General features: G+C 40.9%; 1 long non-coding RNA gene and 1 pseudogene across 1 annotated transcript in view; both read left to right on the top strand.

The window, feature by feature from the left end:
• LOC134759781 (uncharacterized) overlaps positions 1 to 25,903 on the top strand; it is a 210,556-nt gene that overhangs the window by 19,284 nt on the left and 165,369 nt on the right. The window lies entirely within an intron of this gene.
• On the top strand, positions 73 to 10,230 carry LOC129047758 (ankyrin repeat domain-containing protein 36B-like; annotated as a pseudogene).

Below are 25,903 nucleotides of genomic sequence, written 5' to 3' on the forward strand. Positions count from 1 at the left end.
GGCAGTTCTCCCTACCAGCTCAGATGTCTGTGGGGATCATGGGGTCTGTTGCAGCTACAGTCCCAGAGGACCATGGCTACAGTTGGCCAGTCCACACCTGTTTCACTTGCTCCTTCCCTAAGAGCTGCTAATGGCGAGGTATGAGTGCCAGTTCTTAGAAACCCCATGTGGGTTTCCCAGCTATCTCTCTTTTTATCCTGCAGCCTGCATCCTCCCTCTGTCAACTCCCAATGCCCAAAAGTCATTGAGAAACTACTTTCAGATCTGCTCAGAGTGTGCCAGTCTACCTGATGGTCTGGTCTCTCCCGATGGGAGAAGCTCTTCCTGGCTGCTTGTAGTCAGCCATCTCGGCAAAGCTCAAAACAAAAACAAAAACAAAACAAAAACAAAAACAAAAACAAAAAACACCCTTCTAAAGACTACTACTAAGTCAATTAAATTTGTAGGCAATAAAATTGTTAATATTGTTAATGGGATTTCAGTTATATTTTTGTGTTTTCATAGCTGACAACAGAGATATTAAGATTAAAATATCATCACCATGGAGGCTTTTAATTCCTGCTTATAAAATTATCAAATTTATATAATATTAATAGATCACTTTCTTACTGGTGGAAAGAAAGCTCTTCTAAACAGCTTTAGAAGAGCTGTTTAGAAGAGCTGTTTAGAAGAGCTGTTTAGAAGAACAGCTTTAGAAGAGAAATACAAACAGAAATTTGTATTTCTCCAGTTTTACTGTTAAACAGCAAAGAGGAGAATTGGTGTGTTATATTTTTGTTCACTATAAAAATAAATTAAAATAGGCCAGGTGTGGTGGCCCATGCCTGTTATCCCAGCACTTTGGGAGGCCAAGGCAAGAGGATTGCTTGAGGCCAGGAGTTCGAGATCAACCTGGGCTGAATAGCAAGACCCTGTCTCTCCAAAAAATAAAATTAAACTAGCTCCAAGCATCTCTATTCTCTTTTCTGGTCTACCTAATGGAGCTTCTTAATGGAATCTTCTTACTCTACTAACCTCTCCAATTCTTGGATAAAAAATACTCTTGACTCTGCTGTGATTATTTAGATCTGTGATGCTGTAATCTTAAGCTCTGTTAGCTAGAGATTGGTCCTAGATGCCACCTCCCTCCCACCTAGTTGAAGTGACAGAGTCTTTCTCTGTCACCCAGGCTGGAGTGCAATGTTGGGATCTCAGCTCACTGCAACCTCTGCCTCCTGGGTTCAATCCATCCTCCCACCTCAGCTTCCCAAGTAGCTAGGATTACAGGCGTGCCTCATCACGCCTGGCTAATTTTTTTGTATTTTTAATAGAGACAGGTTTTCACCATGTTGGCCAGTCTGGTCTCAAACTCCTGACCTTAAGTGATCTGCCCACCTCGGCCTCCCAAAGTGTTGGGATTACAGGCATGAATCACCTTGTTCGGCCGAATTGTAATCTTTGCTGGTGGAGAGTCTTGCCTCGATGCTGATGGCTGCTGACAGATCATAGTGGTGGTTATTGAAGGCTGGGGTGGCTGTGGCAATGTCTTAAAATAAGAACATCCATACTGTTCTTGTTGATTTTTCACCTCCTTCCATAAATCACAAATGTTCATAATGCCATCCATAATGGGGAGTCCTTTTCAGTAAGTTTTCAATATACTTTGCCAGATCCGTTAGGGGAATCACTATCTATGACAGCTACAGCCTTACAAAATGTATTTCTTAAATAATAAAATTTGAAAGTTCAAATTACTGCTTGATCCATGTGCTGCCGAATGGATGTTGTGTTAGCAGGCATGAAAACAATATTAATCTCCTTGTACGTCCCCATTCAAGAACTCTTGAATGACTAGGTGCATTGTCAATGAACAGTAATATTGTGAAAGAAATCTTTTTTTTCCTGAGGTGTAGTTCTCTTCAGTATGTTTAAAATATTCAGTAAACCATTCTGTAAGCAGATGTGCTGTCATCCTGACTTTGTTGCTCCATCTATAGAGCAAAGACAGAGTAGATTGAGCATAATTCTTAAGGGCCCTAGGATTTTTGGATAGTAAATGAGCATTGGCTTCAACTTAAAGTCATCAATTGCATTAACCCCTAAAAAGAGAATCACTGTGTCCTTTGAAACTTTGAAGCCAGGCAGTGACTTCTTCTAGCTATGAAAGTCCTAGGTGAAATCTTCCAATAGAAGGCTGTTTCATCTACATTGAAAGTCTGTTGTTTAGTGTAGCCACCTTCATCAATTATCTTAGCTAGATCTTTTGAATAACCTGTTACAGTTTTACATCAGCACTTACTGCTTCACTTTGTACTTTCATGTTACGAAGATGATTTCTTTCCTTAAACCTATGAACAAGCCTGTGTTAGATTCAAACTTTTATTCTGCTGTTTCCTCACTTCTCTCAGCCTTCAAAGAATTGAAGACATTTAGGGACATGCACTGGCTTAGGCTTTGGCTTAAGAGAATGTCATAGCTGGTTTGATCTTCTATCCAAACCACTAAAACTTTCTCCATATCAGCAATAAGTCTATTTCACTTTCTTATCACCACAGTAACACTTTTTTCAAGAATTTTTCTTTTGCATTCACAACTTGGCTGTTTGGTACAACAAGCCTAGCTTTTGGCCTATTTCAACTTTTGACATGCATTCCTCACTAAGCATAATCCTTTTGATTTAAATGAGAGACTTGTAACTTTTTCTTTCACTTGAACACTTATAGCCACCGTATGGTTATTAATTGGCCTAATTTCCATATTATTGTGTTTCAAGGATAGGAAAACCTAAGGAGAGGGGAAAACACAGTGGAATGGCTGGTCATGGAACAGTCAGAGCACATACAACATTTATTGATTAAGTTGGCTATCTTATATGGGTGAGGTTTGTGACACTCCAAAGTAATTACTAGGTTGGGGCAAACATAATTGTGGCTTTTGCATTTTTGGGTTCTATGCTAATAAATGCTATGCCACTTTATATAAGAGACTTGAGCATCCCTGGAGTTTGGCATTCGTAGGGGTACTGGAACCAATTTCCCACAAATATAGAGTGGCAACTGAGTTTTGTTATGGCAGACCTAGAAAAGTATTAATATAGTAGTAACATCAAAGATTACTGATACTAATCACCATAACAGATAAAATAGTAAGGAAAAAGTTCAGAATATTGTGGCAATTATCAAAATGTGACATAGAGAAACAAAGTGAGCACATGCTATTGGAAAAATGGTACCAATAGACTTACTTGATGCAGGGTTGTCACAAATCTTCAATTAGTAAAAAATGCAGTATCTGTGAAGCACAATAATGCAAAGTTTAATAAAATAAGGTATGCATGTACATATCACATTTTATTGATCCATTATTCCATAATTGGATGGTTGGTCAGTTTCCAGCTTTTAGCTATTGTGAATAATGCTTCTATGAACATTGGTTTACAAATATAAGGTCAAGTCCCTGATATCAATTATTTTGCGTATATACTTGGAAGTGGAATTGCTAAATCATATGATGTATTTGATTAATTTTCATATGTTGAAACATCCTTGCATTCCAGAAACAAATCCCACTTGATCATAGGTGTATAATCACATGCTGCTGAATTCAGTTTGTTCATATTTTGTTGAAATTTTAAAAATGTTTACATTAATTTTCATAAGAGTTATTGATCTGTATTTTTCTGTAGCATTTTTGTCTGGCTTCAGCATCAGGATAATGCTGGCCCTACAGGAAAAGCTAGAAAGTGATTTCCTGCTCTTTGAGTTTTAGAAAAGTTTGATAAAGGCTGGCTTTGAGTTGCTGTGTAGCATCCTTCCATTTCAACCTGGAAGTCTCCCTTTATCATTTCTTGTAAAGCAGAGCTAGTGGGAATAAACCGCTCAGATTTTGCTTATCTGAAAATGTCTGAATTTTTCCCTCATTCTGGTGGACAGTTTTGTTGGACATAGAATTCTCAGTTTACAGTTTTGTTTTTCTTTTAGTACTTTAAATATATTAGCCAACCAACTCTGGATTCCAAAGTTTCTTCCTAATAAATTGGTTGATAATCTTACTGCTGATGATTGGCACGTGATAAATCACTTCTTTATTGCTGCTTTCATGTTCCTCTCCTTTTCCTTATTTTTATTTTTCAAGTTTGGTAACGATGTGTTTCACTGTAGTTTGAGTTTAGCTCACATAGAGTTTATTGAGCTTCTTGGATTTGTAGATTCACACCTTTAATCAAATTTGGAGATTTTTATACATTATTTCTTCAAATAATCCCTTTGCCCTTTGTTCTCTCTCTTTGTCTTTGTGAACTCTCATAATGCATGTATTGGTCCTCTTAATGGGGTGCCATAGGTATCTTCAGCTTTTTTGACTTTTTTCATTCTTTTTTGTAGGCTTTCTCATCAATAGTTTTTGACAGTTTATTTTGTTCCCTTAAGTAGGTCATGTTTTCTTGTTTCTTTGCATGCCTTGTAATTTGTTGTAATTGTTGAAAACTGAGCATCTGAAAAACAGACACATCTTCCAGTTTTTGAAGACAGACTCTGTCTAGGACAGCACTTCACTGATTAGCTGGATTTTCTCTGAGCCTAGGGATCAGCTAAAGGTGGAAGTTTAATGTATTTTCTGAGTATTCATCTTTCCAGGGTCTGAAATTGGCCTTCTCAACTCTAAAATATACATGACTTCTCTCAAATGTCCTAATTTTCCAAAGAGTCTTACCCTAGATTCTCCTCAGGGCCTTAGATTGTCTATTCTATGTTTCTACCTATAATCTTTTGTCATAGACATCATCAGGTCTGAAGTCTCCCTGCAGCTTTCAAAAGCAGAGCCTGAAACTTATACCACCTAAGATGTGAGTTATGCAAAATAGAAACCAGGCCTTTGAGCAGTCCCTGAACAGTTTAGAACATTGCAGATAAAATCTTCTCCACTCTCTCCAGTTTGAGAGGGAGAACTGGTAGCTGGGCTGCCACCTTTTCCAGGCCAAGATCATGAAACACAGAAGGGAGATGGGAATTTGGGCCAAGGCAGGTGAAAACACCTTAAAATGTCCTACCATATGAAGGTGGCCTTTTCCTGATTGAGCGTACATTCATTTGCTGTAAATCTTTGACTTTTTTTCAGAGCTTCTATAATGTTAGTTCAGCCAGTTTCTGGTTCTTCCTTGGTGTTTTTGGTGTTTTCAGAGCTTAGAGATTCCTAGTCTGCCATTTTGCTAATGTCACTCTTGTCAGTTTGTCTTTTCATTGAACCTTTTAATGAGTTCTCCTCATTCATTGATAACAGGACAGGGGCCATTCATTCTAAAGCACCACCGATATATATTTCACCAGTCCTCAATGCTATTATTTTCCATCCACATCCTATAGCCAGTTTCTACCATTCCATCAAAAATTACTGTCAAAGGCAACTTAATGACAGAGAAAGGACTTGGGGTTTTGAGATCATCAGGACTTGGTTAAAATTCTGGTCCATAATTACTTGTTTTTGTATCTTGGACAACCATCATAAACTCTGCAAGTCTCAGTATAGTGAGCTATTTCATTATTTTACCTGTAATATAATCACTTTGCAAATTTGATTTAAAAATCAAGATTAGGCTTGTGACTACCCCACCCCCCACCAATAACTCAAAATCCATCTCTCCCTTTTTTTCACATGGTTTATCCTATGGAAATCCAATAAGAACTTTTATGCCTCTTTCGAATCGCTGTAGCACTTGTTATCTGTATCATTTATATGTCAGTTACCACTCTGTGACTGGAAATACAATTTTTCTCTTTGCTTATGCCTTGGATCTTTCTTAATGATGTGTTCATTTGGAAATAAAGTCATGTCTCTATCTGTCAATTTATCTGTTGCTTATTTATTGAGTGTTTCATAGACATTGTGTTCAGTTCTGGTTACAGATGCTAGTGAAATATAGTTCGACCGCAGAAGCTATAATTTACTGCAGAAGCTATATTTACTGCAGAAAAATAGGAAAAAACCAACAGCATATGCCTCAAATATCTTTGCATTTCCCAAAGAGAACACAATTAGTAGGTACAATAAATTAATGTGTTATAGGTAAACATATATTTATTTGGCATCAAAAGCCAGTTAACCACTTTTCTATTTTGAAATAGAAAACTTCTTTTCTCCTTGGTTTGCTCCTTGATATCTGGGATAAACTTAAGCTAGCAAGGAGCAAACCTTATGAGGTTCAGAACTTTAGTTCAGAGAAGCATTGAGAAGTTATTATCTGAACACTTATACAACATGCTTGACATGAAAATAGAGCTGGAAATCTCTCAAAGTTAGGGATCTTTCAGGAATTTCAATACTTCCTGCTGTTGGTTGGAAGGCCTTTAAGAATAGCCTCCTTTAAAATGCAGTTAAATATTCAATGACCTATGTGTTGGCTAAGTGAGCTCAAGAAGGGAAAGAAATTTGTGCTTTAGTTCCATTTACTATGGAGCCTCCAGTCAAATTATTCACTTCTGCTATATCTCTGTCAGCTTATCATCTATAAAATAGAGGAAGCTCTAAAAACATAGTGAGAGATGCTGCACAGCTTTATGTGTAATTGTGTTCATTTATCTTAGAATACCAAGGATATCTAAACTATTACTGCAGACAATTCAAGTGTTATTTGGGGTCATCTAGTAGAGTCTGTGGAAACAAAAGTAAAGAGGCCCCAGAATAACTGACTTTTCCAAGGGGCCACAATTATTTTCTGGCCAACTTGGGACAAAAACCTAGATCTCCTCAATTCCACTCTATTGTTCTTTCATTGGGTCCTAAACACAGATGCATAAACAGAAAATAAAATCCTGTTCTATGTAACTTGTGCAGGGTTTGGCAATATCAAAATTGCAGCACTGAGTATTAAGAGGCATTTGGTAGTTTCTTTTGCTGTGCAGAAGCTCTTTAGTTTAATTAGATCCCATTTGTCAATTTTGGCTTTTGTTGCCATTGCTTTTGGTGTTTTAGACATGAAGTCCTTGCCCATGCCTATGTCCTGAATGGTAATGCCTAGGTTTTCTTCTAGAGTTTTTATGGTTTTAGGTCTAACATTTAAGTCTTTAATCCATCTTGAATTAATTTTTGTATAAGGTGTAAGGAAGGGATCCAGTTTCAGCTTTGTACATATGGCTAGCCAGTTTTCCCAGCACCATTTATTAAATAGGGAATCCTTTCCCCATTGCTTGTTTTTGTCAGGTTTGTCAAAGATCAGATAGTTGTAGATATGCGGTGTTATTTCTGAGGGCTCTGTTCTGTTCCATTGATCTATATCTCTGTTTTGGTACCAGTACCATGCTGTCTTGGTTACTGTAGCCTTGTAGTATAATTTGAAGAAACTACCATCAGAGTGAATAGGCAACCTACAAAATGGGAGAAAATTTTCGCAACCTACTCATCTGACAAAGGGCTAATATCCAGAATCTACAATGAACTCAAACAAATTTACAAGAAAAAAACAAACAACCCCATCAAAAAGTGGGAGAAGGACATGAACAGACACTTCTCAAAAGAAGACATGTATGCAGCCAAAAAACACATGAAAAAATGCTCACCATCACTGACCATCAGAGAAATGCAAATCAAAACCACAATGAGATACCATCTCACACCAGTTAGAATGGCGATCATTAAAAAGTCAGGAAACAACAGGTGCTGGAGAGGATGTGGAGAAATAGGAACACTTTTACACTGTCGGTGGGACTGTAAACTAGTTCAACCATTGTGGAAGTCAGTGTGGCGATTCCTCAGGGATCTAGAACTAGAAATACCATTTGACCCAGCCATCCCATTACTGGGTATATACCCAAAGGACTATAAATCATGCTGCTATAAAGACACGTGCACACATATGTTTATTGTGGCACTATTCACAATAGCAAAGACTTGGAACCAACCCAAATGTCCAACAATGATAGACTGGATTAAGAAAATGTGGCACATATACACCATGGAATACTATGCAGCCATAAAAAATGATGAGTTCATGTCCTTTGTAGGGACCTGGATGAAACTGGAAATCATCATTCTCAGTAGACTATCGCAAGGACAAAAAACCAAACACCGCGTGTTCTCACTCATAGTTGGGAATTGAACAATGAGAACACATGGACACAGGAAGGGGAACATCACACTCTGGGGACTGTTGTGGGGTGGGGGGAGGGGGGAGGGATAGCATTAGGAGATATACCTGATGCTAAATGACGAGTTAATGGGTGCAGCACACCAGCATGGCACATGAATACATACGTAACTAACCTGCACATTGTGCACATGTACCCTAAAACTTAAAGTATAATAATAATAAAATAAAAAAAAAGAAGCATTTGGAAAATTCTGACAATGAAGTAGGATATGGACCTCTGATACTGTAGATGAGCAGAACTGGTAAATAAAAGTGTATGAGGACTGTAGTTTCTGATAGGATAGTTGAATTATTGTCTTCTGGTACCTTGAAGGCTCCAACCCAACATACAACTCTAAAACAAAATAAATTTTTCAACTAGATCACATTGAATTCTACATGCATTCATGCAGACATGCATACATCTACATACACTGATGTAAATCAATAAAATATCCCATGTATCATTTATCATTTGCTTTTCTTGATTTTTAATTTCTACTTCATTCTTTCCAAACATAGAACAGAGACTGAATATAGGTATATGGGAGGCTATGGAGATGAAATAAGCTCACTTCATTCACCATGAAAATTAAGAACCTGACAACCTCTTTGTAGCTGAGAGTATCCAGACCAACTATCTTTGCTTTATAGGCAAGACTTCTGGAAAAATCAAGCTGACAAACTCTTAATTACCTAATGTCCCTTGTCTGTTTCAATAAGTACAATTATATGAGAATTCTTCTAGAGACAGAGAAGGGCAGCCTGACTATAACCATGACCATAATGTGGATATGATGGGCTCAAATTATGTTACAAGGGATGAAGCCTATTTCCCATTACTAATATTAATATAGTACAGCATTTAATCTTCTCTTTGTTTTGTGCTAAATAATTTTTTCCTGTCATTTAAATGGATGGGCTATAATTGAGTCTGTAGTGTATGTATTGTCGAAAGCTGAATAAATCTTTGTGGGTTACTGGTATCACTTTTATAAGTCACAGGTTTCTAGGGAAGATCTGCTGAAAAACTCTCAGTCTATTATTACATTTATAACAAAATTGTAATGTAGCCTTCAGCAAGTTAAGCTCATCTGTAAAAGAAAGATACTTACACAGTAGATAAATTGTGTTATATACAGGAAAATTTGAATTCTCATATTCTGATTCTTTCTCAGCAACTTTCTAAAGCTGAGAGTAAGTCCAGGGGCCTCAAAACTGAGCTCCATTACACAATAGAGGCTCTGAAAGAAAAGGCTTTGGTTTTTGAACACGTACAAAGAGAGCTAAACCAAACACAGTGTCAAATGAAGGAGACTGAAAAAATGTACAAAGATGGCCAAGATAAAGTAGAAAAATGCATAGAAAAGCAAATAAAATTATGTCAACTACAAAGACAAAATATGTTACTTCAACAGTAACTGGATGATGCTCACAACAAAGCTGACAATCAAGAAAAAACAATAATTGATATTCAAGCCAAATGTGATGTTAGAGTACAAAACCTTCAAGCTGAGTGCAGAAAGCACTGTCTTTTGCTAGGAGAAGACTATAAGAAGTTGATCAATGAATTTAATCATTTGAAAGAAAAACAATGTCAATATGAAAGAGAAAAAGCAGAAAGAGTAGTTGTGAGACAACTTCAACAAAAACAGGATGATATCCTAAACAAACAATCAACAACAAAAGCTCTGCTGGATGCTTCATTGCATCACTGCGTCCATTTAGAATGTGAGATGCAGGATTCAAGGAAGAAATTAGGCCAGATGAGAAGTCAATTTTAAGAAATACAGGATCAACTTACAGTGACTATAAGACGTAGTAAGGAGAAGCAAGGCCATGTACAAAAGCTTGACATAGAAAATTCCACGTCAAAAGATACAATTAAAAACTAAGATGACCAAATTGAGCGGCTTCAGAAAATCCTGTGAAGTTCAAGTTTAATGCAGCAGATGTTGCAAGAAAATGAAACTACAGAAGTAGATGAAGCTTCTTCTGAATTTAAATCTGGATACTCTATAACAGAGGTCCCCCAACCTGCAGGCCACGGACAGGTCCATGATCTGTTAGGAACCAGGCTACACAGCAGGAGAGTTATTGTGGATCTTGTGGATCATCTGCATGCCATGTGAATCTTAAAACCAGTTTTCAATTTCTACCAAAAAAAAAAAAGCCTGCTTGGCTTGGGATGGGAATTGCATTATATCTATAGATGAATATGGAAAAGAATTAACATCATAACAATGTTGAGTCTCTCAACCTATGAACAAGATATTTACTTAGGTCTTCTTTAATTTTTCTTAGCAATGCTTTTTAGTTATCAGTGTACAGATATTCCACATAGTTTGTCAGGCTTATTCCCAAGAATTTTATATTTTAATGCTATTGAAAATAGTATTATTTTAAAAACTTCAATTCCTAATTGTTTACTTTTAACATATAGAAACACAATTGATTTTTGTATATCAATTATACATCCTGCAGTGTTGCAAAACTCATTTGCTGGTTTCAGTAACTTGGTAATGGATTTTATTTGGTTTTCTACATAGATGATCATATCTGTGAATTGACAGTTTTACTTATTTCTTTTCAATCTAAAGGCCTTTTATTATTCTCCTTCCCTCCCTCTTTCTCCCCACTCCCAATTAAAAACTGATTGCAGTGGCTAGAATTTCCAGTACAATGTTGAATAGAAGTGGTAAGAACTGACATCTCTGTTTTATTCTCAATCTTAAGGGAAAGCATTCAGTCTTTCATCATTACGTAGGATGTTAGCGGTAGATATCTTAAAGATGTCCTTCAACAGATTGAGGAAATTCTCTGTATACCTAGTTTGCTGAGATTATTTTTTAAATAAAGAATGGTTGTTCAATTTTCAAAAACAAAACAAACAAAAAAAGAAAGATACTTATACTTGCTGTCTCTACCTCAAGGGGCTCTTATAATAAACTCAATAGAGGTGTATATGCATGCATATATTTCCAATATTTACAAACATTTAAAATGAATTCTATAGAATGCACTATAAAAAATCGTGATTGTGTCTCCCTCAAATAGTTCCAGACTCCATCAAAATTACCTAAATGAACAACACCCTATATATTTACAAACATAGAAGAGAACTCCAAATACTGCTTCTTGCAGTACCCTGTCCCAACCATGCTACCTTCTTCTTCACACTAGTCCTCAATTCAGACACTATGGGGATTCATTTACTAATCCATGCATACATTTATTCATTCAAGATAATTTATTAATCCCCTACCAAATGCCAGGTACTGCCCTTTGGTATGTTTCACAGATACGTTGAGGAAATATAGCCATAAACAAAAAACGACAAATATCTTCACCTTGTAGTTGGAGGGGGGGACACAAAAATAAATAAATGAATAATCTTATAAACATATACATAAATATATAAATAAAAATAGATGGGTAAAATGAATAGTACATCAGATAATTGCTAGAGTGAAATAGAAAACTGGGAAAGGAGATAAAGACTGTTAGATGGTGGAGGGAGGTTGCAATTTGAAATTATGGGGGAGGTGAAATTTAAGAAGGAGCCTGAGGGTGTTCCGGGAAACAATAATGTGCATATCTGGGAAATGAGCCTGACAGGCAGAACGAACAGCCAAATGGGAAGGCTGTGAGGCAAGAATGTCCATGAGTATTTAGGGAACAGAAAGGGCACCAGTGTGTGAAGGAGAGAGGGATCAGAGTGGAGAGGAGAAGGAAATGATGTCAGCAAGGAAACGGAGAGCATGGGTTGCTAGGGGTTTGGAGGCATTTAGAGGACTTTGGCTTTTGCTTTGAGCAAGCCATTATAGAGGTTTGAGTGATACAATCTGATTTAGGTTTTAACAGGATCTCTCTGGATGCAATGCTAATTAAAAATTATAGAAAAGTAAAAAAAAAAAAAAAAAAAATTAGCGAGACCAATTCCTGTACAGAAGTGATTTGCTCAAAGATTTGCTTTCTACTCAGTAATGAAATAGATCAGTGATGGGCAAAAAAATGGCCCATAGATCTTTTTGTATGACCTGTGAGCTAAGAATGATTCTTACATTTTGAAAGGGTTCTTGAAGAAAAAGAAAAAGGAGGAGGAAGGGGAACTACAGAAACTGTTTACGGCCTATAAAACATAAAATATTTAAAGTCTGGAAAATATTTGCTAAATCTTCAAGTAAAGGATGTAACTGGAAGTAGGTTCTCAATAAAATTGGAAACAGAAATACTGAGAAAATAGTTGCTAAAAACATTGTGAAGTGATAGGTGTTAAGAAACGTCTATGGTTTCATTCCCAACCTTCACAACGTCATAATTTCCACTAAGATATTGAAAAATATGGTCAGCTTGTAAAAGAATAAACAAAAAGGCATTGTGTCACCTAGACAATGTCATACATAAAATTGTATAGTAATAACAAAAATAATAACACAAAGTATTTTTATAGAACTTAAAATTTTACAAAGCATTTTCATGTTAATTACCTCATTTCACCTTCAAATCAACTCCTTGGGATAGGTATAATTTCCTTATTAGAAATTACTGTATCCTAAATCCTTAGTGACTGAGTGCTCAAGAAAAGTTGACGTCATAAATGCTACATCTGTTAACAGAGGTTGGTTTTCTCCTATGAGAACACTGGATACTAAAATCAACAGTGACTTGTAGTAAAAAAGGATAGACCATGAACACATATTAGCCTTGTGTTCCTCCTGAAAACATACTTAAATAAAAGTATAAAGATAACAAAACTAATAGACCAATAAAAGTCAAGAGATTGTGGAAGTCATCAACCACAGAAAGGTTTTGTTACATGTCTGGAAAACAAAACTGGAGGAACTGGAGGGGTAATTAATAAAACAATAAAGAAGAGTATCTTAAGAAGCAACTGCACAAAGCCAGTCTGTTTTTGCTGAGCCTTGGGCAAAGGCAGAAGTGTGTGAACAAAGCGAACCTGAAAGAGCCAATCCTGGACCCTGATTGGTTAACTGGACTCCAAGCAGCCATTGGCTGACTAGAGGTCACACAGGTACTTTGAATTCCCTCAAAATCCACACCATTTCAACTCTGGAACTTTCAGACATCACCTGAACCAACCAATTAGAGCTCGCCTGCCTAAGCCAATCAGGGCTCAGCTGTATGAACCAGGCAGGGCTTGTCTGTATCAGCTAATTAGAGCTCGGTTGCATCAAACTATTGGAACTCAGCTGTGTTGACCAATCTGAATTAAGCAAGTTTCTAACCTTTCATTTGTGTAAATGGACCTGAATGGGAACCTAGACAGAAAATTTCTGCTGTAAAACTCAAGCCTTCCCTGTAGGGTGAACCGTGTAGCCTAATATAAAACCTACCAAGAGAATTGCATGGGGCTATAGAAGCAAAGCCAAAAGATTACACTCTCATGCCTGTAATCCCAGCACTTTGGGAGGCCGAGGTAGGCGGATCATGAGGTCAGGAGTTCAAGACCAGCCTGGCCAACATAGTGAAACCCCATCTCTACTAAAAATACAAAAAATTAGTTGGACATACTGGCAGGTGCCTGTAATCCCAGCTACTCAGGAGACTGATACAGGAAAATGGCTTGAACCTGGGAGGTGGAGGTTGCAGTGAGCCGAGATCATGCCATTGCACTCCAGCCTGGCTGGGTGACTGAGCGAGACTCTGTCTCAAAAAAAAAAAAAAAAAGATTCTACTCAGCATTGTCTATTGTCTACAGTCACACCCCCTAGGCCCTAGGAAGGGGGGTGAGGATAGAAAGGGAAAATGAAAGAAAAAACAATAATACTATTATTATAGGGAAAGAAAGAAGAAAAAGAAGAAGTATTACCTGCACGGAACTAATTACAAAAGTTAGAAGTGCCAGTGTCTCCAGGTGAGAAGAAACCAGTCAAATAATGTTGGAACCATGAAAAATCTGAAAGTAGTGACACTACCAAAGGATTGCACTAGCTCTCCATCAATGGATGGAGATTTAGTTAGGTTTGATTCCTAACCAAAACGGAAACTCAGAAGTGACAGGTAAAGAATTCAAAGCATGGATTGCAAGGAAGCTCAATGAGATCCAAGACAAAATTGGAAATCAATACAAAGAAACTGCTACAGCAATCCAGGAAAGGAGAGGAATGTGTAGTGACTGACAGCAAGGAGACAAAAGGTATTTTAGAGGAAAAAAGTTTATTTAATGAACTCCATAGGTCAGTAAAGTCCAGAGAACTCAGTATGTCCCCATATTGACTCTATATGACTTAAAATGGATTGTTGGTGATCAAGACAAGAAAAGGGGGAGTGAGAGTGTCAACCACAGTTTGCCAGCTATGGTTTATTGTCACTACCACAATTCCATCCCAAACTGGCCAACCCCAGGTTCATTTTCCATGATTGAAAATTGTTCCTTTTTTTCCTCAAAAAAAAGATAGAGGTGATTTTTTTTGTGGAATATCCTTGTCCAAATTTCCTTGTATTGTCCTGAAGCCCAAATATGCATTATTATGTTTAATAAATTTTTTCCTTTTTGGAGAAAAAATGAAAATAATATGATATTAATTTATTATTTTTAAATGTCTGACATATCATCTTTCTTCCTAGTTCCTCTAGGAAATCGTTGTCCAAAATTTGTACCAGTTTGTTTTGTTCCAGAAAACAAAATCAAGAGATTATTCCTAATTGAACTCTCTCCAAATGATAGCAAGGAATTATGGTTACATGCCATAACTGTAAACCATTTGTGCCCTGGTTTGAAAGGGCTTATAATATTTCTCCTCTTTTCAAACAAAATTTGGGTCTGAGCAAAAACTTTTTGTGTTCTACCAACCTCAGCCTTGTTGGGAATGGAACTTCAAATTTGCTCTGACATGCTATGAAAGGAATCTTATGAGGAGAGGGCTAAAACCAATTTTATAGTATGTTATTGTGTACAGTGTTATTTTAAATAGATGTTTTAAAATGTAACATTGTATGAAAAATTTTTAGAGTTCTGTTCTTGGTTCTGAAACTTCTGCATGTCATATATCTGATACACCACATCAGCCCCAAGAGAGAAAAACACATTACTGAAATAAGCCTGAGAAACAAGATTCAAACTAGACAAATCTCTGTAGGATTTTCAAATCTTTCTTGTCATGCTGAAGCTTCTAGCTCCTAGGACAGTATCACACATTTCTCTTTTCCTGACCCTGAAGATCATGTCTCCTCTCTTGGGCATAAGAAGGTTTAGAGTGATATTTAGGTGACAATAATGTGTGGTGAAGAGTAGTTCCAGCTGGCATGCTCACAATGACCAAATTGTGTTGATCATATTTTAATTCAATACATTTCTCCAATATTAACTGGCAAATAAGTGATATACTTGCTTTCTAGACATATTTCAGGAAGACCAGAAAACATGGATTCTTTATTTTATTATACTTTAAGTTCTAGGGTACATGTGTACAACGTACAGGTTTGTTACATAGGTACACATGTGCCATGTTGGTTCGCTGCACCCATCGACTCATCATTTACATTAGGTATTTCTCCTAATTGTTGTGGGAAGTCAGGGACCCCAAACGGAGGGACCGACTGAAGTCATGGCAGAAGAATGTGGATTGTGAAGATTTCATGGACATTTATTAGTTTCCCAAATTAATACTTTTATAATTTCTTATGCCTGTCTTTACTGTAATCTCTAAACATAAATTGTGAAGATTTCATGGACACTTATCACTTCCCCAATCAATACCCTTGTGATTTCCTATGCCTGTCTTTTCTTTAATCTCTTAATCCTGTCAGCTGAGGAGGATGTATGTCGACTCAGGACCCTGTGATAATTGCGTTAACTGCACAAATTGTAGAGCATGTGTGTTTAAACAATATGAAATCTGGGCACCTTGAAAAAAGAACAGGATAACAGCAATGTTTAGGAAATGAGAGATAACCTTAAACTCTGACCGCCAGTGAGCCGGGTGGAACAGAGCCATATTTCTCTTCTTTCAAGAGTAAATGGGAGAAATATCGCTGAATTCTTTTTCTCAGCAAGGAACATCCCTGGGAAAGAGAATATGTGCTGGGGGGTGGGTCTGAACTGGCCCCCCTGGGCGTGGCCATCTTCTATGGTCGAAACAGTAGGGGTGAAATAGACCCCAGTCTTCCATAGCGCTTCCAGGATTATTAGGAAGAGGAAATTCCCGCCTAATAAATTTTGGTCAGAATGGTTGCTCTCAAAACCCTGTCTCCTGATAAGATGTTATCAATGACAATGGTGCCTGAAACTTCATTAGCAATTTTAATTTCGCCCCGGTCCTGTGGTCCTGTGATCTCGCCCTGCCTTCATTTGCCTTGTGATATTCTATTACCTTGTGAAGTATGTGATCTGTGTGACCCACACCTATTCGTACAGTCCCTCCCCTTTTGAAAATCCCTAATAAAAACTTGCTGGCTTTGTGGCTTGTGGGGCATCACGGAACCTACTGACATGTGATGTCTCCCCCAGTCCCAGGTCCTCCTCCCTCCCCTGACTTGGGAGTGGGCCCAGCTTTAAAATTTCTCTCCTTTGTACTCTGTCCCTTTATTTCTCAAACCGGCCGACACTTAGGGAAAATAGAAAAGAACCTTTGTGACTATCAGGGCAGGTTCCCTGATACCTCATGCTATCCCTCCCCCAGCCCCGCAGCCCCCGACAGGCTCCACATGTGATGTTCCCCGCCCTGTGACGTTCCCTGCCCTGTGTCCAAGTGTTCTCATTGGAGAACATGGATTCTTATCCATAATAAATAAACCGCTGGTGAATTTCTTTCAGGATAGACCATAATGGATCTAGAACATAATCTTTATATACTTAGATACTTCACACAGGACCAAAAAGATCATCTGGGCTGCAAGGCTCCATTAGAAGAGAAATGTGGCATGACACTGTGGGACAATTGCTGGTCCCTGCCCTACATTTTCTCAGAGGACTGGAGCCCACTGTGGGCCATGGTCAACTTATGAGTTGAGGTAAAGGCCTCATCCTAGGAGTGCATGTGCTTATTACACATATGCCACCGTGCAAAATACCCAGAGAAAATACATGTAAAGTAAGTTGCCCATCTCGAGAGAGTTGTGCTTGCTTCCTTTTACAAATTTGCTAAAACACTCCTTCGTTTTGTACCGGATATTGCTAAAACAACATTTGGGCCTGAGACTTTTCTCCAGGTCATTCAGGTGGCAGTGGCCCAGCCAGGCTGTGAACTTGGGCTATGTGATTCCACAGCTCACGCTCTGGCCTGTGTGCCTCCTTTTCGTGGAGACATGGTGTTTTCTCATTCTTTCCTGTAGCCGGATGGAGGTTCATCGCCTCTGCTTCTGTCCCTCGCTGGAGATGGGCAATTTACTTCACACGTTTCTTCCCTGGTCTGGCTGCAGGCTCTTGGGCCAGCGGCTGCCCCTTGCCCTAAAGGCCTCCGTGCCTGCCCAGGACAGCCGGGCCCTTTCTTATTCCTGTTCAACCCGCGGCAGCCTCCTAGGTCCTCCTCTCCAGGCAGCTTGTGTGGCACCCCTTGTCCTCTCCCACATGACAAGGGCGACCCTCTGGAGTTTCTGCAGGCTGTGGCCTCTGAGCCGCCTGTTGGGAACTCCTGAAGGTTGCTGCACCCAGAGTCCCTGAGGACCCTCCTCCCGGCTGCAAGTTCGCCCTCCCTCTGCCTTCACCACCTAAGCAGGTCCCAGCCAGGCTCCTGAAGGAGACTGATGGTAGGGCCGAAGAGGAGCCCAGAACAGTGACATAGGAGCATCACGTAGAGACCCAGGAGCAGGATGACAAGAAAAGGGCCCCTGTAGCCAAGGCGGGACTTCATCCACATCCAGGGCCCTGGAGACCCAGGGAGACCTCACCTCCTTCGGGTGCAGGCCCGGGCCTCTGCAGGGAAATGCCCACCCCTACTTTTCAGAAAACCATTTGAGAGAGAAGGCCCAGGTGTCTCCAGTGAGTGGCTCCTTCTAGGAGGGCCATGAGGCCCCCAGCTCACACAGCCCTGCTGGAGGTGGCCTTCCCCTTGGGAAACCTGACCCGGCTCCAGCACTGTTCCCTGCCCCGGCCCCGGGCTGCTCCCTGCAGGCAGAGAAGGCGGCCAGGAAGGTGCTGGATGAAGACCACCCACCCAGCTCTCCAAGCTTGCTGATGTCGGGGAAGAAGATGCAGGGCAAGAAGCCTTCAGCTCTTCCATCATGGAACTCTTCTCCACTCAGAGCTGCCAGCAACAGGCACTGCGAAAGGAAAATGTGGATTCCATCGCTGCTGCCCCTGGCCCCACCCTGTGATTGATGTGGGATAGAAGTGAGCTTTCTCCATCTGCTAAGCTTCTCTGCCTGTCTATTAAGGGATACCTGGGCAACTTGGAGAACAGCATGGGGTGTAAACAGAACAGCAAAATCTTGGAGGATAAAATGGACAATTTGGAGGACAAAACAGAGGCCAAGGCAAACTGCAGCACCATCCAGCCTGCCCCTGCTATGTCCCCACATGCGGAAACTTCAGACTCCCTGTCCCTGACCACCTACACTTCGCAGGTCCCAGCTCCTCCTTCCACCCTTGACTTGGCTGAGCCGGCTACCAGACCCCGCTGCCTGTCTGTCACACCAAGAATATCCAAAATCCCTAACTCTCCATTGTCTCTTCCCACTGACCTTGTTCCCATTTTTTGGGTTCCACCTAATGAGGAAGGAGGTTCTTCTCATTCTGGAGTAGCTTCAGCATCTCCCACTTCTGACCCCCTGACACCTAGCCCCACACCTTTCTCCTTCCAGCCTCCCTTCAGAAGGGAGTTCCCTACAGCTGTGTGTGTGCATTCCCTTCCTCCTCTTTCCTCTCCCACCCTTCTTCCAGGACCTTCCACCAGGATCTCTGTTATCACCAGCAAGCAGATAAATTCCACAGCAGTCATTTCCACCATCACAGCAAACACATCTGCCCACCAGACCTTGCAGCCTCCTTCAGATCCTCAGGTCCTCAATAAGGACACCACTTTCCCACCTAAGGCTGTGACGTTCAGAACTTCCTCAAGCTCCAGGATGAACTCTCTGCTAGTTTCTCAAATTGATGGCAGTGCACAGCAGGGGCCCCCTGGTAAGACTCAACCTACATCACCCAGCTACATTTATATTCCCCAGCCCCACCCCTCAGCCCAAATTTGGGGCCCCTGATTTGGCCAAGGCAAACTGCAGCACCCCCCAGCCTGCACCTGCTGTCTCCCCACCTGCAGAGACTTCATACTCCCTGTGCCTGGCCACCTACACTTCCCAGGTCCCAGGTCCTCCTCCTACCCCTGACTTGAGCATTGCCTCAGCCCACATCTCCACCAGTTTGCCGGCACAGCCAGTCATGAGACCAATGACAACTTCTAACCACACTGTAAATCTGGGAGCCACCGCTCCACTCACATTGGGGGCCACTAATGGGCAGCAGTGGAAAGCCTGTCTCCCCAGTACCCCTGTTATTCTGAGCCATCCCATCATGGCTCATCCAGACCCCTCCAGTTTAGGGAATAGAACCTCTGCAGCATCATCATCCATTCCTACCATTGACAGCAGTACTGTGGTTACCACCCTTATTCAAAAGCTGTCATCTTCCAGTCTGCCTCTGTTTCATGGAAGAAGTGTATCCTTGTCTCATCTGAGGCTCCTTGGTTCTGGGAATACAGATCCCAGTGGCAACATTGTCTCAGTTCATGTCTCCACCAGTTTGCCTGCACAGTCAGTGGTAGGACCAACTGTAACTTCTAACCACACTGTAAATCAGGGAGCCACTGCTCAGCTCACACTGTGGGCCCCTGATGGGCAGCAGTGGAAAACCTCTCTCCTCAATGGTTTTCTGAGACTTCCCAGACACCTCCAGTTTAGGAAGCAGTACCTCTGCAACATCATCTTTCCTTCCTACCATTGACAGCAGGGCTACGGATACCACCCATTTTTCAAAAGCTGCCATCTTCCACTCTGCTGCTGTCTAAAGGAAGAAGTGCATCCTGTCTTATCTGGGGCTCTCTGCTTCTACAAACAAAGAACTCAATAGAAACATTGCCTCAGTTCACATCTCCACCAGTTTGCCTGCACAGTCAGTCATAGGACCAACTGGAACTTCTAATCACATTATACATCCGGGAGCCACTGCTCAGCTCACACTGGGGGCCTCTGATGGGCAGCATTGGAAAGCCTGTCTCCCCAGTACCCCTGTTTTTCTGAGCCTTCCCATGATGGCTCCTCTAGACACCCCCAGTTTAGGGAGTAGAACCTCTGGATCATCATCATCCATTCCTACCATTGGCAGCAGCACTGTGGATACGACTCCTTATTCAAAAGCTGTTGTCTTTCAGTCTGCTGCTGTCTCAAGGAAGAAGTGCATCCTATCTTGTCTGGTGTTTCATGGTTTTGGTAACACAGAACCCAGTGACAACATTGTCTCAGCCCACATCTTCACCAATTTGCCTGCACAGTCAGTCATGGGACCGATCCCAACTTCCCACCATGATATAAATCCATGATCCACCTCCCAGCCCATATTTGGGGCTTCTCATGGGCAGGATAAGTCAGACCGTTCTTTTATTCTGGGAAACCCAGCAACCCCAGCACCAGTTATAGGCCTGAGGTGTTCTTGCAGCCAGCCACCCAGTGGCAGCACAATGGCAGCAGATCTCACCAGTGTGACATTACCATATTTTGCATTTGGCTTGCCTATCAATGTACAGCCAGGTATGATTAAAAACCCAAGTGCTTTCCTCATTGGCACAGCCAAGTCATCTACATTTAGAGATACCACCAGAATGCCTGGCACTGGAGACAGTAACCGCATCAGTTGACAATTCTACTCTAGACCCATGGGGGATAATGAGACCTGGAGCCCCTAGACATGGTGAAAACATTGGGGTTAGCACATCTCTGCAGTTCCACATCAAGAACACCGAAAACTATACCAGGATGGAGGGCAACAGGCAGCACCAGCCTGTTCCCCCATTTGGTCAGGTAGCCTGGGGCTCACCTGCTCACACCACATTGGTTGTGGCTACAAACACCAGCACCATCCTTGCTTGTTCCACCTTCATGCCAAATACCTGGCATGCACCACTCCAGAACCCAGGTGATGCACTAGGAAGAGGCAACCACATTCCCATTGTTGGAGGTCCTCGTGGTTCCTTTTTCCATCAGTCCATGGTCGGTCCACCTGGACAAAACACAGGTAGTGCATCTACAGTGAATTCTATCATAGCTATAATGAGAGGCCTTCATGTGCCAGCACAGCAGCCAAGCTCCCAAGGCCACCTGGACAATGATTAGATGGTGTCCTGGGGGACAACAGCACAAATGCTGTGAGTGGTCACACTTATAGTTCCCCATTCACAAAGAGCACCTGAGGCCCACTTGTGGTGTGATGGGGGACAAATAAGAAGCAAGTTCCCCTCCACATGCAATCTCCATGAACAAACTTTGCCCCTGGAGAAAGGGGCTTAGTCTCTTTAAATTAAACTTACGCTGCTCTCTCCCTTTAGAAGCCAGAGGCCCCAAACCTCAATGGGTGTGTGTGTGTGTGTATGTGTGTGTGTATGTGTGTGTGTGTGTGTATTTGTGTGTTGGAGGGCATGAGGAGGCTGATAAGCCCAGTCAGAACCACAGTGTATTTGAGACACTCCCCTGGGGAAGGTAGAGGAAACCAGCATCTGTCAACTGTGCTTTCTCTGGCTTGACTGTTAACCTGGCTGTCCCAAGTGCCCAGCCGGTTCTCTAATCTTTGAACTGGCAGGGTACCCTGTTATTTACAGGTGCTACTTTTCCACTTGCCCATTTTTCACAATGAGCCCTTATCTTTCTCAATTGTGTGTATTAAAACCTTGTTCTTGCTAATGTGCCTCTGCTCATGTGTCTTTGCTCTTTGACTCAACTGTGGAAGAAGAATTCACATGTATGAGGAATGATGTGTTGAGGCAGACTTTATGCAAAACTTTCTGTATGCCAGGGAATAGCATGTGGAAGCAGCCACCCTTTCTGACTTCACAGGCTGAGTCCTGAAGCCTCTGTGTGAGGTTTGAGCATCAGGGATGACAACATAGTGAAACATGAGGTTCAGACCAGGGCGAGACCAGGTGGCCCGTCCTTGCCTTTTCTGTCTGTTCTTCTCTCCTACCTCATTGGCAACAATATATTCCTGATGTGTGTTAGGAACCTGCACTTTCTCATTTTCATTTTAAAAATTGTTTAAATATCTTTTGTGTGTGTCTTTTTGTTTAATTTAGACTTAGGCACGTCATCCTTACAGATTCCCACTTCACCAAGAGAGGTTGGGCTTAGCATCCAGCTTCTTGCACGTAGAGGCATCAAGAAAGGAAGCACTCATGCCTACTCTGTAATTATTGAAAATTCATGTTTACTTAGAATTTATCATGCTGCTTAAAACGATCAGAAAAGATTCTTTTTAAAAACTGCTCTGGCTGTAGTCTAAATCACCAAGATATCAAATCACTAGAGTTACAGTTACACCTAGATCTGGCTGACCTTAGCATTCTGCTAGATCTCCACTAGACTGAAATGCTGAAAATACAATCTTTTCTAAGGTATTTCACAACCCAGGAGAACCATCTCAAGATGGGGAAAGAAGAAAAGTACAAGCATTTCCCTCAGCTTCTAGCATATTCGACATTTGCTAGTGATGACTTTATAATAAACTCTGTGCTAGGCCCTGAAGATACAGAATTGAAAGACATCTCTTGCCCCAGAAAATTTACAATGTATTCGGGGGGACAGATGACCAGACCAAACAATTAACTGGATAGGTAGGTGCTGAGATAATGGGAGCAGGTAAGAAGAACATTAACTACTTCTGGGGTAAATGAAGGATGAACTGCACCTTCAAGGAGGAGAAGGAGAAGTACTTCTGGATCAAAGCAATAGCATTACTTCTGGGTCAAAGCAATAGCATTAAAAGGCTAGAGGAAGAATGTAGATGACCAATCAGTGGGACACTAGACTGGTAGTCAGGTGTGTTTGAAGAGTGAAACCAAAGGTGGGAGGTGCACCAGCAGGGTTCCACAAGGGTGGATAGAAAACAAACTTAAACACCACAATGGGGCACCTGTTCGTTTTTCTGAAAGCATGAGAAGTCATGAAGGGATTGTAAGCAAAGATATGACAAGATTATATGTAGATTGTAGAAATCTCCCTGTGACTGTGTGAGAAAGAAGAAGTAAATGATGCCAGGGCAGAGACAAGGAAGCTTAGTGACACTGCAGTGAGTCAAGGAAAGATGAAGCAATGAGTTTCTGGCCTAAAGAACCTGACAGCAGGGATAGTGAGGAGGTCAGAGAAGAGGGAAGTGAAATGGGTGACAGCAACAAGCCCAGGCCTATCCTCATCATCTGGCTTGAGTAAACAAACATGAGTGATTTTGGCAAAAATTTAAGTTCTACTTTTCATAGTGTGAGATGATGGTGGAAAATCCAGATTATATTTGGAAAGCAGTTCATTCACTCTGTCAATTTAAAGTATCTGTTGAGCAACTGGGATGTGCTGTGGACTATTGTAGGTAGTAGTGTCAATTACAAGAAAGGAAAAATTCCTGACTTTGTGGACTCTGCATTCTAGTTGAAGTGGAGAAAAGAAGCAACAAACATGGAGATTATCTAGTAGGTTAGCCAGTAAGAAATGCTATTGAGAATAAAGAAGTACGTGGAGGATTGAGATTGTGGATAGAGAGAAGCAGGGGTTTCCATTTAAACTGTGGACAAGACAAGCCTCACTGGGAAAGTGAAATGTGAGCCTCAGAAGCAACTGAGCCAGATATCTGACCAAAGAGCATCCCAGATAATAGGAATAGTCACTGCAGAGGCTCAGGGGAAGGACGCCTCTCAGGTCCTCAGGGAGCAGCTAGTGAGGCAATGTGGCTGGAATGGAGTCAGTATGAAGGAGGGAGGGAGGGAGAGAGGGAGGGAGGGGAGGAGGACAGAGAAAATGTGGGGTGAATTCCTTGCATCACCATTTATTAGTTGTACAAACAGTAGAGTCAATCTTCAAGAGTCTCAATGAAGTCAGTTCTTATGCTATGGACTGTTTACGTGAGAAAATCTCTAAAAGGATAACATGAAATAATATAAGGAAGCAACTTGGAAGCCATTGTTGTTATTGTTCTGTGGATAAATGGATGGATGGATGGATGGATAGATAGATGAGAGAGGTACAGACTGAAATTTTGCATTCCCTCAAAAATTCATATTTTGGAACCCTAACCCCCAATGTGCTGTTATTAGGAGGCTGGGCCTTTGGGAGGGGTCTAGTTTTAGATGCAGTCATGAGGATGGAACCCCCATGAAGGGATTCGTGCCTATATAAGAAGAGCAAGAAACACCTGAGCTTCTTCTCACTGCCACGTGAGGACACAGCAAGAAGGTGACCGCCTTTAAGCCAGGAAAAGGGTCATCACAAGAAACAGTATCTGCTTTCATCTTGGACTTCCCAGGCTCCAGAACTGTAGGAAATAAATGTCTGTTGTTGAAGCTACCAGTCTATGTCACTTTGTTATAGGAGCCTGTGATGGTTAATACTGAGTGTCAACTTGATTGGATTGAAGGATGCAAAGTATTGATTCTGGGTGTGTCTGTCAGGGTGTTGCCAAAGGAGATTAACATTTGAGTCAGTGGGCTGGGAAAGACAGATCCACCCTTAATCTGGGTAGGCACCATTTAATCAGCTGCCAGGACTGACAGAATATCAAGCAGGCAGAAAAAGATGAAAAGACTAGACTGGCTTAACCTCCCAGCCTACATCTTTCTTCCGTGCCGGATGCTTCCTGCCCACGAACACTAGATTCCAAGTTCTTCAGCTTTGGAACTCAGACTGGCTTCCTTGCTTCTCAGCTTACAGACGGCCTATTGTGGGACCTTGTGATTGTGTGAGTTCATACTCCTTAATAAACTCATATCTATATCTTTATCTATGTCTATCTATATCTGTCTATATCTCTATCCTATTAGTTCTGTCCCTCTAGAGAACTCTGACTAACACACAGCACAAGCTGACTAATATAGACAGGTAGGTAGGTAGGAAGGTAGCAAGGTAGCTTGGTAGGTAGACAGACAGATACATAATGAAGATAGAGAGCAGTAACTTATATATGTGTGCTCTGTGAGTTGAGTTCCTTAAGCAGTGGTCTTCTGCTTGCCTTTACTAGGCAATGCAAATAGAAGAGCCCTATTTTAAAGTGAGCATAAAAATGCTTACTTTCATGAAGTAAGCACCTGTAAAAATATGATAAATAGGGCTAAAAATGCACAGCATTGTGCCTAGTGCAATATGTATGAGATTAGCCCTGTAACAACAAAACCATCTAGTGGACTCCTCCTGGCACCCTGCTGCCTGATTCCTTTACTCTCAGTTGCTTAGTACAGTTCCAGAGGGTCAAAGTTCCTGTGCAATGGGTACAGAGAATCACCTTCCCTTTGTGGTCAGAACTGTCTTACAGAAGCAGGGACAAAATCTGTTTGCTTTTAATAGTCCTGCCCCCTGTCTCTACCATGCCTGGCAATAATATTACCAGGGACAGGTTTTAAAAACTCATACTTTTTGACATTTTAGAGAAGACCTTCAATTATTATTCTGATAAGACAAACTTTAAAAAAATATGTGAGAGATGTAAAGATGAATTTGATTTTTATGTTTTGATGCACTTACACAGCTGTAACTATTTCTAAACAAATAGATTCTTCTGTTTTTATTAAAACAAGCATAATATAAATTTGAATAATACTGAAATTCAACCCTTCCTACTCCAGTTCCCCTTTCCAAAGGTAGGCTTTAGCCACTTTGTTGTTA

The sequence above is a fragment of the Pongo abelii genome, chromosome 13 (assembly GCF_028885655.2).
Source record: "Pongo abelii isolate AG06213 chromosome 13, NHGRI_mPonAbe1-v2.0_pri, whole genome shotgun sequence".
Lineage (NCBI taxonomy): Eukaryota > Metazoa > Chordata > Mammalia > Primates > Hominidae > Pongo > Pongo abelii.